We start from the raw sequence: 16,746 nt of genomic DNA on the forward strand, positions 1-16,746 counted from the left end.
GCATCGCTCACATTCTCCACAAAATTAACCTTCATATGGCTGCAGTCCCGTTAGGAGATATGGTTTAAGTTACGTGATGCGCCTTTACACCTCCTGTGATTTTGTTTTTCCTTGTCTTGAGGGCTATAAAATGGAAGGTTTGCAAGATAGAGGCGGGGGTGGTAATGTGACTCCGTAAACTTTCCTGGCGTAATAATTGGCTGTATTCATGTCGGGTCTCCAGCCGGAACATATCGTCATCTGCACAAAATATTTAAACGGTCTGCCTGACCGCCATCTTCAGATAAGTAGGCCGTCGCTCCTGCTTTTCTTCGTAACATATCTTTTACTCTTTCTTTAGGCATAAGACGAGTTAAACCACATGTGGTGAAAATATGTTTCTATAATATTATACTTATAGGAAACTTGTTTTTCACAAATATTTGATTAACTTAAAATGTTACTGAATACATTTTCTTCCTCAATTAAAAACCGGGACGATTACATGTTTCGAATGATTTTCTCGCGACACCGGGACATTTATGTGTAAATCGGAACTGTCCCGGCAAAACCGGGACGTCTGGTCAGTCCAGTTTTTACATGAATTTAACCTGCTATCACTGCTCACCGAAGTCTTTTCATTTATGTTCAATCATGAATACGTTCCGCCATCGGAAGTTACTTACCAACTACTAAGATGCTGTTGCATCTAAAAATTTCGGTGCTGCTTCATCGACAAATCCGCAGAAATGGCATTCGCCCACCCTCTACCAACAACATTACCAAATCTAATAATTAACATGCCGACCCGGCGGAGATACGGGATAAAGGACAGGAAAAAGACGATGTGCGAATGGGAACACATGTTGCTCGTTACAAATTTTCATCTAGTGTTCGTGTCGAAAACTCGAAGCGACATGATGTTTGGAAGAGTTGCTGTGAATCGCAGAGTGTCATGCGTCGTGCTGGAGTCACACACAGATAGTTATGTGGGAATAATCTGAGGTACAAGTGAGACCCATCGAACTCGTACTTAGCAAGTTCATCATCAAATTAAGAAGATTACGGCAATTACTAGATCTACAACTTTGGTTCCGCCGTTTTTTCTCGAAGTTTGGGACTTTATTGTGAAAAACTTACAAAAAAAGTTAGGATTCATTGTATCGCCCATCACTGGCCACAGCATTCTTCCATCTTTCGGCTAGCATACGAATCCCGAGGCGGAAGAACTGGACGTCTTTTGTGGGGATCCATGAATCGATTCAATTTTGCACTTGTTCATTTGATCGGAAGTGCTGGTCAGCCAGACTGTATTCCACTGATCGAAAAAGGTGGTAGTCAGAGAGAGCAACATATGGAGAGTACGGCGGGAGGTATAGGACTTCTCGTTTCAACGTTTCCGTGTATATTTTGATGGGTTTTGCGACGTGGGGTCGAGCACTGACCTGCTGCAAAATTACCTTTACGTGTCTATCGCTGTGTTGTGGCCGTTTGTGTTTCAGTGCTGGGCTCGAACGAATCAACTGCTTTCGATAATGATGTCCTGTGACTGTCTTCGTCTGTTTCAGTAGCTACGAAAACGTTCTGTCTTCCACCGCCATGCCGCTCTTCGACATCAAAATCACCGTTCTTAAGGCGTTGAAAACATTCTCAGCACGTTCTTCCACTAATAGTTCCCTGACCATTGGCCTTGCCCAGCATTTTAAGAGCCACAGCCGCAGATTTCTTTATGTTAAATCAGAAAATTAAAACTTCCCGCAAATGACGAGAAATTGGTACATAAGTTGGCGTACTTAATCGAGAATAACTGTGTGATTCTTGAGTTTCTCCCGGCGTATTTGATAATCAAAATATCCACGGGTGTACTGCCGGTCTATAGTGTCCAACGGGCACAATATTTCGGTGATCAAACATGTCGCCATCATCAGGTGAACTAACGGACTGAGCTCCTGTGAACGTGCCGGCACGGAGATCCGTACGCTATGGCTGCTCAGGGGGAACTGGATTCGGTCGCGGCGGCGGCCGATTTAAATACCCTCCGCCCGCGGCGCACTCCCTCCGCCGTCCGCGCCCCGCGCCACGGTCTCGCGGTGGAACAGCTTGCGACGGCGTCTGAGATGACGTCGGTGTGATGGCTCTGTCCGCCGTGGTCGTCACAACTATGCGTTTGCTCGATTTACTCTTGATTAACCCAATCGCTGGTTCCCAAGCCTTGCTAAGATTATAGCCACCGTCACGGTTTATGAGGTCGTCATTGGTGCGAATTTCGATGGCCTCTCTAACAACGCTGTTCCAGTATCTCGACGTCTGTACCAGAATCCTCGTGCGGTCATACTCCATAGCGTGATTTTCCGACAAACAATGTTCAGCGACCGCCGACTTGCTCGGATACATTAGTCGAGTGTGCCTCTGGTGTTCACGGCATCGATTCTCGACAGTACGCATCGTCTGACCAATATACGACTTGCCACATTGACACGGAATCTGGTACACGCCAGCCTTCCTCAAACCGAGGTCATCTTTGGCGCTCCCCACCAGTGCACGAGTTTTATTCGGAGGACAAAACACAGTTCTGATACGGTGTTTCTTCAGAATGCGGGCGATTTTCCCCGAGAGTGCGCCTGTGTATGGAATAAATGCAGTGCCTACCTCCTCCCTCGTGACTTCATCCATATCAACAGGTTGTGCTGCAGTGGTTGGGCGGAGAGCACGTTGGATTTGCCACTCTGAGTACCCATTTTTTCAAAACACAGTTCTCAGATGTTCCAATTCCTGGGGTAGACTCTCTGTGTCAGAGATAGTGCGCGCCCTATATACTAGAGTTTTAAGTACCCCATTCCTCTGTGAAGGGTGGTGGCAGCTGTCTGCGTGCAAATACAGATCAGTGTGTGTTGTCTTTCGATACACCCCATGACCTAGGGTGCCGTCAGCCCTTCTCCTGACCAAGACGTCAAGGAAAGGTAATTTACCCTCCTTTTCAGTCTCCATAGTGAATTTGATGTTGGGGTGTATGGAGTTTAGATGTGTAAGGAAGTCAAGGAGTTTATCCATACCATGTGGCCAGATGACGAACGTGTCGTCCACGTAACGGAAAAAGCAAGTAGGTTTCCATTCGGATGACGACAGGGCTTCCTCCTCGAAGTTCTCCATGTACAAATTCGCCACCACCGGTGAGAGTGGGCTACCCATGGCGACTCCCTCCGTTTGTTCGTAGTATTCTCCATTAAAAAGAAAATACGTGGAAGTCAAGACATGCCTAAAAAGTTCAGTGGTATTCTCGTCAAACCTCTGACCAATCAACTCTAACTACTCTCGCAGGGGTACCCTCGTAAACAAGGAAACGACGTCAAAACTCACCATGATATCTGACTCATCCAACCTGAAGCTATCAAGGCGTTTAACAAAATCCACGGAATTACGGATGTGATGAGGGCATTTACCCACATAAGGACTTCATATTCCCGTCAGGTATTTGGCCAACAAATATGTAGGTGCCCTGATGTTGCTGACAATGGGGCGTAATGGTACCCCCTCTTTGTGAACCTTCGGGAGTCCATATAGTCTAGGCGGTACCGGACCTTGGGGTAACAATTTCTTAGCGTCACCCTCCGGTAAATCTGCGTCCTTGAGAAGAACCCTCGTCTTGTTCTCCACCTTCTTTGTAGGGTCAACGCTGATCTTCCGGTAGGAATCGTCATTTAGCAGGCTCTGCATCTTATCAGTGTAGTCCTTACGGGAGACAACAACTGTAGCATTGCCTTTGTCAGCCGGTAAGACAACAATTTCAGAGCGTTCCCTCAGATCACGAATGGCCGCCCTCTCTTTACTGCTGATATTTGACTTCATCGGCTTGGATTTCGTCAACGCACGACAAGTTTCACGACGTATTTCCTCGGCTGATTCTGGCGGAAGTCGAGCTGCAACCTGTTCAACAGCACTAAAAATTTCTGCGACCGGAGTGAACTTGGGGGTGGGAGCGAAGTTGAGAACTTTCTGCAAAACCGAGACCGCATCATCACTCAACACCATGCCACTCAAATTGATGACAGTCTTGCACGGAACCTGCAGAGATGGTTTGTCAAGGATACGTGAGAACTTAGCTGTTTGACGTCCCGTAGCCTTCTTATGGGCGGAATCAGCTGACACCCAGGTGACACCATCAATCCAATCCCAAGAAAAAGAAGTGAACTTAGTAGCCAGTTGCAAATGTAACTTGAGTAATTACTGCGAGATAAACTCAAGGCTCCGGCGGGTGAATTGCACTCTCTCACGTACCAATGCGAGGCTGGCTCGTTTCTTGATTCTCTTAGCTGCTGCAGAATCGATGTGATGCATAACCTTAGCAAAATTTGGAACAACATTCTCGGAACGACATCTCTTTAGAAAGGCAAGAGTACTTAGCAAACGACATCTACGGTGGCGCAACTTTTCAAATTTCTTCATGCTGCGATACATCTCCTCCCCGTAAAGGTGTATGATGTGATTCTTGAGTTTCTCCCGGCGTATTTGATAATCAAAATATCCACGGGTGTACTGCCGGTCTATAGTGTCCAACGGGCACAATATTTTGAGAATAACCTTAATGATGCAATCACAAATCGACTAAATTTTTTGTGACATTATGTTTACAGATGCCTAAGCTTATTGTATTACACATATGACCAACCACCCGAACCCTTCTTGCTGCTACTTCTGTCTATTGCAAAACGGCGATAGCAAAGTTGTAGACCTAATAACAAACATGAAAGGGAGAGCTGTATTCGTGCTAATCCTTTTAGGTCAAATCCACATTCAAACGGTGAACTTTTTGTCATTAATTAACCTTATGAGCGGATTGTTCAAATGGTTCAAATGGCTCTGAGCACTATGGGACTTAACATCTGTGGTCATCAGTTCTCTAGAACTTAGAACTACTTAAACCGAACTAACCTAAGGACATCACACACATCCATGCTCGAGGCAGGATTCGAACCTGCGACCGCAGCAGTCCCGCGGTTCCGGACTGAGCGCCTAGAACCGCTAGACCACCGCGGCCGGTGCGGATTGTTGGAAGTATTATAACAATTATGCTACAATAAATGTAGCAGATATTCTTGTAGATAAAACTGGAATTATTTTCCTTGATTAATAATCAATCTTTTTGATTGGAAGCCAGATTAGTTTTCTGTTTACACTGAGATGACAAACGTCATGAGACATATATACATAGATGCCGGTACTATCATGTACACAGGACATAAAGGGGCAATACACTGGCGAATCTGTCATTTGTACTCAGGTGATTCATGTGAAAACTAGTTCCGACGTGATTTAGGCTGCACGACGGCAATTAACAGGCTTTAAATGCGGAATGGTACTTGTAGTTGGAGCAAGACGCATAGGACATTCAGTTTCGGAAATCGGAGGGGAATTCAATATTCCGAGATCCACAGTGTCAAGACTGCGCCGAGAATACCACATTTCAGGCATTTTCTTTCACCATGGACAACCCAGTGGCCGACGGCCTTCACTTAACGACCGACATCAGCGGCGTTTGCGTACAGTTGCCAGTGCTAACAGAGAAGCAAAGTTGTGTGAAATAACTGCAGAAATCTCTGCGGGACATACGATGAACGTGTCAGTTAGAACGGTACGGCGAAATTTGGCGTTACTTGGCTGTGGCAGCAGACGACCGACGCGAATATCTTTGCTAACAGCAAGACAGCGCCTGCAGCGCCTCTCCTGTGCCAGTGACCATGTCGGTTGGACCCTAGACGACTAGGAAAACCGTAGTCTGGTCAGATAAGTTCCGATTTCAGTTGGTAAGAGCTGATTCTATAGTGTGGCGCGGACCGCACGAAGCCATGAACCCAAGTTTCCAAAAATGGTTCAAATGGCCCAGAGCACTGTGGGACTTAACTTCTGAGGTCATCAGTCCTCTAGAATTTATAACTACTTAAACCTAACTAACCTAAGGACATCACACAGATCCATGCCCGAGGCAGGATTCGAAAATGCGACCGTAGCGGTCGCGCGGACTGGCCGGCCCAAGTTGCAAAAAAAAAAAAAAACACTGTGCAAGCGGGTGGTAGCTCCATAATAATATGGGCTGTGTTTACATGGAAAGGTCTGGGTCCTATGGCCCAACTGAACCGATAATTGACTGGAAATGGTTATGTTCAGCTACTTGAAGAGCAATTGCAGCCCAAACAATGATGGAATTTTAATGGATGACAATGCGCCATTTCACCGGACCACATTTATTCGCTACTGGTTTGAAGAACATTCTGAACAGTTCTACCGAACGGTTTGGCCACGCAGATCGCTCGACTTGAATCCCATGCAACATATATGGGACGCAATCGAGAGGTCAATTCGTGAACAACATCCTGCACCGACAACACTTTCGCAACTATGGACGGCTATAGAGGCAGCATGGCACAGTATTTCTGCAGTAGACTTCCAACAACTTGCTGAGCCCATGCCACGTTAGAGTTGCTTCACTACGCTGGGCAAAAGACCCGACAAGATATTAGGAGGTATCCGTGACTTTTGTTTCCTCCGTGTAGTCTAGGAAAACACTTATCTGCTTGGTCTGATCGTTGGGCGACTTTAGTGGGTACGGCGCCGGCCTTCGCAGGTGAAGTGGTGTGTGTGTGTGTGTGTGTGTGTGTGTGTGTGTGTGTGTGTGTTGGGGGTGCTGGCGTGTCGTGAGGCCGGCAGAAGAGGCCAGGCCGGGCGACCTTGACCCCCGCGCCGACTCTTGCTTTCGACGGAGCTTCGGCCGCCGCCGCGTGGTTTGCACTGCACCAGGCGAGCTGCAGGCCACGTGCTGTTTGTTAGAAACGCACATGGAGAGGTCAGACCCTACGACACACCGGTTGCGAGAAGCCGCGTTGTACTAGTCGGGACGTTACCGAAAGCAACTCCTGTGAAAGTAATTGGGTCATATGCTTCCGTCTTCTTAAAGTAAAAATAAACGGCGGCAAAGATCATAACGCGGGTACAGTTTTGGACCAAATAGAATCGTTACAACTCGCAAAGATAATTATTATACATATTAGGTCCGCTGCGAAACAGAAATAAAGGATCACTTTTTCGAAACCCCGTAACTGTCTCCCATTGCGACGCATAACTTTGAAATTTTCCTCAAAGATGCCTCTAACTTTCCCCTATAACAGGTTTTAGCCGAGAAAGAAACTGCATTCAATAATATTTTTCAATTACGTAAATATTTGTGAAAAACAAGTTTCCTAGAAGTATAACGTTATGCAAACATATTTTCACCTCATTTGGTTTAACTCGTGTTAAGCCTAACGAAAGAGTAAGAGATATGTTGCGAAAAAAGCAGATATTACCACTTCCGCTTCTAACTTGCAGACCTTCCACTTCATGGCCCTCAAGACAAGTAAAAACAAAACTATAGGAGGTATAAAGGAGCATCACGTAACTTAAACCATATCTCCTAACGGGACTGCAGCTATATGAAGGCTAATTGTAGTGCTTACTGAATATTGTTTTTGTCATGTGTGCATGATTGGCCTCTATAATGGTACGTCAGCCTCAGCGTCGACGAGGCTTCTAACAACAAGGCGTCGACAAATCAGAAAAAAAGGCCACAGCTCAGAAGTCCATGCGACATGAAAGATGGGTTAACGATGTCACAGTGGCACCAGATTTTACCAAAATGCTGCCCAAAGCTACCGAGGATGTGTCACAGGATGGGAAGGTCGTCACATCCCCTCTTACCCACATTTCACCCGCTGTTTTGATGTCTCTACGATGGAGCTCAGAACCGCGACACCCAGCGTTGAAATGACCCCGTCTCCTTATGGATGGCTGAGGAAAACGATTTCGGTCGCACCACTGGTCAGAATCGACACGAAAAGACCTTACGGGGCGGCATAAAGGGCATCTTTCCCTGGGGCGTTGACCGCCACACGTTTAGCGGTCGAAAACGACAGTTCGCAGTGCAGAGAGCAACAGGACGACGTTATTGACAATTTTTACACGGCTGTCACCCCGCGTGCAATTCAGTCCTCCTCTGAGGACATCATGGGCCAATAACCCCACTGAACGTGGTCGTACACCGTTGGAGAGCTGGAGTGCGTCGTACTTCTGTCGCAGAGACGTCAAAAGAAGTGGTGAAACGAGGGTAAGAAGGGATACAGCCTTTGGAAATTTGTGGGAAGACTTTATGGGACCAAATTGCTAAGGTCATCGGTCCCCAAGCTTACACACTACTTAATCTAACTTAAACTAACTTACACTAAGAACAACACACACACGCCCATGCCCGAGGGAGGACTCGAACCCTTCGATGGAGGGAGCCGCGCGGACCGTGGCAAGGCGCCCAAGACCACGCGGCTACCCCGCGCGACATGCAGCCTTTCCACCATGTAGCCCGTCCTCGGTAGCGCTGCGTAGAATTGTGATGAAATTTGGTGCCAATGTGACATCATTAACCCACCTTACAAGTCACATGAACGTCTGAGCTCTGGCCTTTTGTTCGCACTTGTAGACACATTTGTTGTTTGAAGCGTCGTCAAGCAGGAGAGTACCTTCTCAGGGTGCCGCGCGCCACGCTTTTCCACCTTTAGAGAGGAAGGTTGTACACACCTTTGAGCGAAATTTCAAACTTACGCGCCCCAGTGAGAGAAAATTCCTGGTTTTCGAAAAAATGATGCTTTTATTGTGTTGCGCAGTGTAGTTTATGAGAAACAGAACAATTAATGACAGTTGAGGAGGAAAGCACTTGTTAATTGGGACAGTGAGCAAGAGGTGTAAGTCTTGCGTTCGGGTCATATTTGACATCGCTGCGAGTCTATTCCAATGATACTTATGCAGTACTTCTTTTTCCAAAAAAAAACAACCACAAACTCGTACGTAATCATTCATCACCCACAAGACCACACACGATGTTTACCGTACATACAATACGCGTCAAAGTTAATTGTAAAAAGAACTAGTTTCATAAGCATAAGGCTTGCTTTCCATCGCTTACCGGGCGGGAAATACGTCCGTGCGTGGAACAGCCTTTCATTCAGTGTCCTTGGTGACACTTTCCCTGCTTATGTTATGAATACCATCATACCTGTAGATACTGTGAAAGCTAGCCACGACAAGATAAAAACAAAGGAGTCTTCGAGGGATGTATGTATGTCGGAGATTTGATGTTCTACCGGATTTCTGATATTCACGGTGCACTCGTAAAATGGTCGTACGGGAAAACCCCACTTCGTCGCTACCTCGCAGATGCTTTGTCCCATCGCTCTTGTGCTGACTATAACACCACGTTTAAACTCACTTACATCTTGATAACTTGCCACTGTAGCAACAGTAACCGATCAACAACTGCGACAGACGTTTGTTGTCTTATATAGGCTGCCGACCGTTGCGCCGTGTTCTACTTGTTTATATGTGTCTGTATTTGAGTACGCATGCCTATACCAGTTTCTTTAACGCTTCAGTGTATAAGGGGAGACCAAACAGTTCCCATTCGAGGGCCACACAGTGCAGGATCGGTATGCTAGTCAGGCAGAATCGCTGTGAGCTTTGAGGCAATCATTCCACCGATGCACGATGTTGATAACACCAGTTTGGTAAAACACCGTTTCCTGCTGCCTGAAGAAGCCCGTAATTGCCTGCTGCACATACACGTCCGATAGGATTCGTTGAATTTCAAGTCCTTACTAAGGGACTCAATGGGTGATAATTGCTGGAGGGGAGATCAGAGTTATAGGACAGGTGCTCGAGTGTCTCCCTGTGGAGTTGGTGTAACTTCTGTCTAACAAAATATACGATATGAGGACTGTGTTACCATGAATCGACGGTAGCCCTTGTCAAACGGGACTTTGCACATCACTGCACAACGGTGATTTTCGACAGAAATGCTGCCCCTTAAACATTCTTCATTCTCAGATGGATGTCTACCGCTGTGCCGACCGAAGTGGCCGAGCGGTTCCATCCGCTTCAGTATGGAACCGCGCGACCGCTACGGTCGCAGGTTCGAATCCTGCCTCGGTGATGGATGTGTGTATCGTCCTTAGGTTAGTCAGGTTTAAGTAGTTCCAAGTTCAAGGGGACTGATGACCTCATATGTTAAGTCCCATAATGCTCAGAGCCATTTGAACCATTTTTCTATCGGTGATTGTCCTTTGGCACTCAAGAAAAGAGTAACAGTTCGTTGCTCCTGTTTGGACGCGTTTGAACGGATTTCGTAATATCGTCGCCATAGTTCATGTTTCCGCATCTTCCGTATGCATGCCGGAAAGACAGGAATGCCACACTGATCTCTTACATACATGTAAGTACTTATATACCCGACCTACGTGGCATGTTGTTGTTGTTGTTGTTGTTGTTGTGGTCTTCAGTCCAGAGACTGGTTTGATGCAGCTCTCCATGCTACTCTATCCTGCGCAAGCTTCTTCAGCTACCAGTACCTACTGCAACCTACATCCTTCTGAATCTGTTTATTGTATTCATCTCTTGGTCTCCCTCTACGATTTTTACCCTCCATGCTGCCCTCCAATACTAAACTGGCGATCCCTTGATGCCTCAGAATATGACCTACCAACCGATCCCTTCTTCTAATCACGTTGTGCCACAAATTTCTCTTCTTTCCAATTCTGTTCATTACCTCCTCATTAGTTACGTGATCTACCCATCTAATCTTCAGCATTCTTCTGTAGCACCACATTTCGAAAGCTTCTATTCTCTTCTTGCTTAAACTATTTATCGTCCACGTTTCACTTCCATACATGGCTACACTCCATACAAATATTTTCAGAAACGACTTCCTAACACTTAAATCAAAACTCGATGTTAACAAATTTCTCTTCTTCAGAAACGCTTTCCTTGTCATTGCCAGTTTACATTTTATATCCTCCCTACTTCGACCATCATCAGTTATTTTGCTCACCAAATAGCAAAACTCATTTACTACTTTAAGCGTCTCATTTCCTGATCTAATCCCCGCAGCATCAGCCGACTTAATTTGACTGCATCCCACTATCCTCGTTTTGCTTTTGTTGATGTTCATCTTATATCCTCCTTTCAAGACACTGTCCAAGCCGTTCAGCTACTCTTCCAGGTCCTTTGATGTCTCTGACTGAACTACATTGTCATCGCCGAGCCTCAAAGTTTTTTATTTCTTCTCCATGGATTTTAATTCCTACTCCGAATTTTTCTTTTGTTTCCTTTACTGCTTGCTCAGTATACAGATTGAACAAAATTGGGGAAAGGCTACAACCCTGTCTCACTTCCTTCCCAACCACTGCTTCCCTTTCATGACCCTCGACTCTTATAACTGCCATCTGGTTTCCGTACAAATTGTAAATAGCCTTTCGCTCCCTGTATTTCACCACTGCCACCTTCAGAATTTGAAACAGAGTATTCCAGTCAACATTGTCAAAAGCTTTCTCTAAGTCCACAAATGCTAGAAACTTAGGTTTGCCTTTCCTTAATCGTTCTTCTAAGATAAGACGTAAGGTCAGTATTGCCTCACGTGTTCCAACATGACTACGGAATCGAAACTGACCTTCCCCGAGGTCGGCTTCTACCAGTTTTTCCATTCGTCTGTAAAGAATTCGTGTAAGTATTTTGCATCCCTGACTTATTAAACTGACAGTTCGGTAATTTTCACATCTGTTAACTCCTGCTTTCTTTGGGATTGGAATTATTATATTCTTCTTGAAGTCTGAGGGTATTTCGCCTGTCTCATACATCTTGCTCACCAGCTGGTAGAGTTTTGTCAGGACTGGCTCTCCCAAGACCGTCAGTAGTTCAAATGGAATGTTGTCTGCTCCCGGGACCTTGTTTCGACTCAGATCTTTCAGTGCTCTGTCGAACTCTTCATGCAGTATCGTGTCTCCCATTTCATCTTCATCTACATCCTCTTCAATTTCCATAATCTTCTCCTCAAGTACATCGCCCTTTTATAGACCCTCTATACTCCTTCCACTTTTCTACTTTCCCTTCTTTGCTTAGAACTGGATTTCCATCTGAGCTCTTGATATTCATGCAAGTCGTTCTCTTTTCTCCGAAGGTCTCTTTAATTTTCCTGTAGGCAGTATCCATCTTACCCTTAGTGATATGCGCCTCTACATCCTTACATTTGTCCTCTAGCCATCCCTGCGTAGCCATTTTGCACTTCCGGTCGATCTCATTTTTGACAAGTTTGTATTCCTTTTTACTTGCTTCATTTACTACATTTTTGTATTATTTCCTTTCATCAATTAAATTCAATATCTGTTCTGTTACCCAAGGATTTCTATGAGCCCTCGTCTTTTTACCTACTTGATCCTCTGCTACCTTCACTATTTCATCTCTCAAAGCTATCCATTCTCCTTCCACTGTATTTATTTCCCTCATACTTGTCAATAGTTCCCTAATGCTCTTCCTGAAACTCTCTACAACCTCTGGATCTTTCAGTTTATCCAGGTCCCATCTCCTCAAATTCCCACCTTTTTGCAGTTTCTTCAGTTTTAATCTACAGATAGATTGTGGTCAGAGTCGACATCTGCCCCTGGAAATGTCTTTCAATTTAAAACCTGGTTCCTGAATCTCTGTCTACCATTATGTAATCTATCTGAGACCTTCCAGTATCTCCAGGCTTCTTCCATGTATACAACCTTCTTTCATGATTCTTGAACCAAGTATTAGCTGCAGAAACGCGCTCGAACCGAAACTTTCTGATCATCTCTTGTATCTGCTGTTTCTGGTTCGAAATGTTCTTTCATATTCCTTCTTTTAAGTTAGGGTTCGCTGCCCCCGGCGAACATAGCGCTTACTCATTTCAAGTTTGCCGTGTAGCGTGCTGCTATACTTTCGGTTGAATACCTACAATGCCAATTTTCTCACAGTAATCTGTTTTGCAGTATTCCTTTACCACATCATTAAATTTTTCAGTGGTTTCTAGTGTGATGAGCAACTGCCCAGTCATCGCGCGCTTTGGCTTCTGTGTTTCTACGATCACATTTAAAGTCTTTAATCGAGAAACCAGTAGCTTTAAATACCGGTGCAGATAATTTAATCCAGTTCAGTTTCATCTGTGCGGCTGGCGAAGCACACATACTAATTTTGTTAATCAACCATAAGAAAATGATTTCTCTCCACCTTCTGTATCAAACGAAGCACGTCAGAAGGGCACCAAACAATGACAGAACGTAGTATGCATTTCAGTGTTCCAGACAGTGTGTCTAGGAATCATAACAACCGGTAATAGTACATCTTCAAAAAAACTTCCCGCCCTTTGACAAAAATTTATCTGATTTATCTAGTACATGGGGGCAACGGCCTTGCCGAAGTTAAGCGCTGTCGGGCGTGGTCAGCACTTGGATGGGTTACCATCGGGGCCGTCATGCGCCGTTACCATTTTTCAGCGTGCACTCAGCCTGGTGATGCCAATTGAGGAGCTACTCGACCGAATAGTAGCGGGTCAATAATACCATCATAACGACCGGGAGAGCGGTGTGCTGACCCCACGCCCCTTCTATCCGCATCCTCCTCAGAGGATAACACGGCAGTTGAATGGTCACGGTAGGCCACTCGTTGCCTGAAGACGGAGTGCTTTTTATCTTGTATATGGTGTATCCGATTTCTTGCCTCTCTCCGCGTTCATTGTCCTGTAGTATTGGCATTAATACCTCCAACTGTGAACTTCAGTGTAGCTTACGCGTTGTGAATCAAAATAAGAAACGCTTTTTCCGCTAATGTGAGTCTCGGAATGCCGCCTTCAGTGGTACTGTAACTGTACAGCCGTGGCCTACCTGACATTTGCAGAGGGCGCCCACATGCAACCCGCGCATTGAACGCCGACAGCGTTCCAGGCGGGAGCACGCGGCACGGCGAGTACGTGACTTGCTTCACGTCGCGTATTTGACGTCGAAATATTTGCTCACTAGCAGTTTTAGAACGTTTTCAAACAATGGTTCAAATGGCTCTGAGCACTATGGGACTTAACATCTGTGGTCATCAGTCCCCTAGAACTTAGAACTACTTAAACCTAACTAGCCTAAGGACGTCACACACATCCATGCCCGAGGCAGGATTCGAACCTGCGACCGTAGCAGTGGCGCGGTTCCGGACTGAGCGCCTTAACCGCGAGACCACCGCGGCCGGCTTTCGAACGTTTTGTTTGTTTTTTCTCGTCCACGTATCCAGCTCCCGAGGCAGTAGGTCTGATATAAAATATTACTATGTTTAAATCCAGTATGAACTGTGGTACAACTAATGACGTCCTATGGGAATGTCCTCTGGACGAAGATACAGTAAGGATCGTGAAGCCTGTCTGAGATACAGCGTCCCGGACGAGCCAAACACTTGAAATTACCCTCTACCGGTGTACCATGCCTTCTGTTGGAATACGGATATTGAAAAAGTTTCTCTATGTGATGCACTTTTTTGGCAGATATGTTTCTAATTAAGTACATTTAACGTTCTTTGGTAACAGAATTTGATCAACTCAAATATTAGTGGAACAATGCACTCCTCTTCTGCAGGTCTTCATTGAAACATGGCTCTCGTTGTGTTAAGCGGTATTATGGGTTCTTGTTAGCAGAAAAAGACATATATTTTTCTGTATCTATCTTTTGGTTTATTTTTTCATGTCTCATTTAGTTGAAAAATAGTAAAATGTCCAATACCTCAGTACGTAAAGAAGAGATATTACGTTTTCCACTGAACAATGAAGTCCACATCATGAAACGTTCTGGACAAAGCCGACGTACGTGTAAAAAAACGTCACATTCCCGCGCAATTTCAGCGAACCAAAGGTTGCGAATTACTTGCAATGACATGCAAGCTTTTAAATGTACTCAGACTAATTCCATAGTACTGTCTCTTACAACAAACCACAAAGAACTGACTTTAATTGCCGTGTATTGAATGGTATATGCAGGGTGTTGCAAAAAGGTACGGCCAAACGTTCAGGAAACATTCCTCACACACAAATAAAGAAAAGATGTTATGTGGACATGTGTCCGGAATCGCTTAATTTCCATGTTAGACCCCATTTTAATTTCGTCAGTATGTACTGTACTTCTTCGATTCACCGCCAGTTGGCCCAATTGAAGGAAGGTAATGTTGACTTCGGTTCTTGTGTTGACATGCGACTCATTGCTCTACAGTACTAGCATCAAGCACATCAGTACGTAGCATCAACAGGTTAGTGTTCATCACGAACGTGGTTTTGCAGTCAGTGCAATGTTTACAAATGCGGAGTTGGCAGATGCCCATTTGGTGTATGGATTAGCACGGGGCAATAGCCGTGGCGCGGTACGTTTGTATCGAGACAGATTTCCAGAACGAAGGTGTCCCGACAGGAAGACGTTCGAAGAAATTGATCGGCGTCTTAGGGAGCACGGAACATTCCAGTCTATGACTCGCGACTGGGGAAGACCTAGAACGACGAGGACACCTGCAATGGACGAGGCAATTTTTCGTGCAGTTGGCGATAACCCTAATGTCAGCGTCAGAGAAGTTGCTGCTGTACAAGGTGACGCTGACCACGTCACTGTATGGAGACTGCTACGGGAGAACCAGTTGTTTCCGTACCATGTACAGCGTGTGCAGGCACTATCAGCAGCTGATTGGCCTCTAAGGGTACACTTCTGCGAATGGTTCATCCAAGAATGTGTCAGTCCTTATTTCAGTGTAAATGGTCTCTTTACGGATGAGGCTTCATTCCAACGTGATCAAATTCTAAATTTTCACAATCAACATGTGTGGGCTGACGAGAATCCGCACGCAATTGTGCAATCACGTCATCAACACAGACTTTCTGTGAACGTTTGGGCAGGCATTGTTGGTGATGTCTTGATTGGGCCCCATGTTCTTCCAACTACGCTCAATGGAGCACGTTATCATGATTTCATACGGGATACTTTACCCGTGCTGCTAGAACAAGTGCCTTTACAAGTACGACACAACATGTGGTTCATGCACGATGGAGCCCCTGCACATTTCAGTCGAAGTGTTAGTACGCTTTTCAACAACAGATTCGGTGACCGATGGCTCTCCTGACCTCAGCCCTCTTGACTTTCATTTATGGGGCATTTGAAAGCTCTTGTCTACGCAGCCCCAGTACCAAATGTAGAGACTCTTCGTGCTCGTATTGTGGACGGCTGTGATACAATACGCCATTCTCCAGGGCTGCATCAGCGCATCAGGGATTCCATGCGACGGAGGGTGGATGCATGTATCTTCGCTAACGGAGGACATTTGAACATTTCCTGTAACAAAGTGCTTGAAGTCACGCTGGTACGTTATGTTGCTGTGTGTTTCCATTCCATGATTAATGTGACCTGAAGAGAAGTAATAAAATGAGCTCTGACATGGAAAGTAAGCGTTTCCGGACACATGTCCACATAACATATTTTCTTTCTTTGTGAGTGAGGAATGTTTCCTGAAAGTTTGGCCGTACCTTTTTGTAACACCCTGTATAACTTACAGTTTCGCGCCGTAACATTCTGGATGCTTGCGTGTCAAATCAAATATTATCATCCTATTTTATTACCAGTGAAAATTTCGTTTAAACTGTGTATTTTTATGATTCTAAAAATCTGTGAAGCAGAATAGTTATAAAAGATGTTTTACGTAGTCCCGAATAAAAACTGTCCAAGATATTCCAAGTGAACTAGATTGTGTACGTTTGGAAACGCTGTTTTTATGTGTCCGAAAAAATTGTATATAATGATTTTAATAGCGCTTTCGTCATGGAACGATCGCAGTTTATCTAATGAATAAGAAATTACAGTTTGGTACAACGGAAATAAAATTTGGCAATTT

This window comes from Schistocerca gregaria, chromosome 2 (genome assembly GCF_023897955.1).
Source record: "Schistocerca gregaria isolate iqSchGreg1 chromosome 2, iqSchGreg1.2, whole genome shotgun sequence".
In the NCBI taxonomy this organism is placed as follows: Eukaryota; Metazoa; Arthropoda; class Insecta; order Orthoptera; family Acrididae; genus Schistocerca; species Schistocerca gregaria.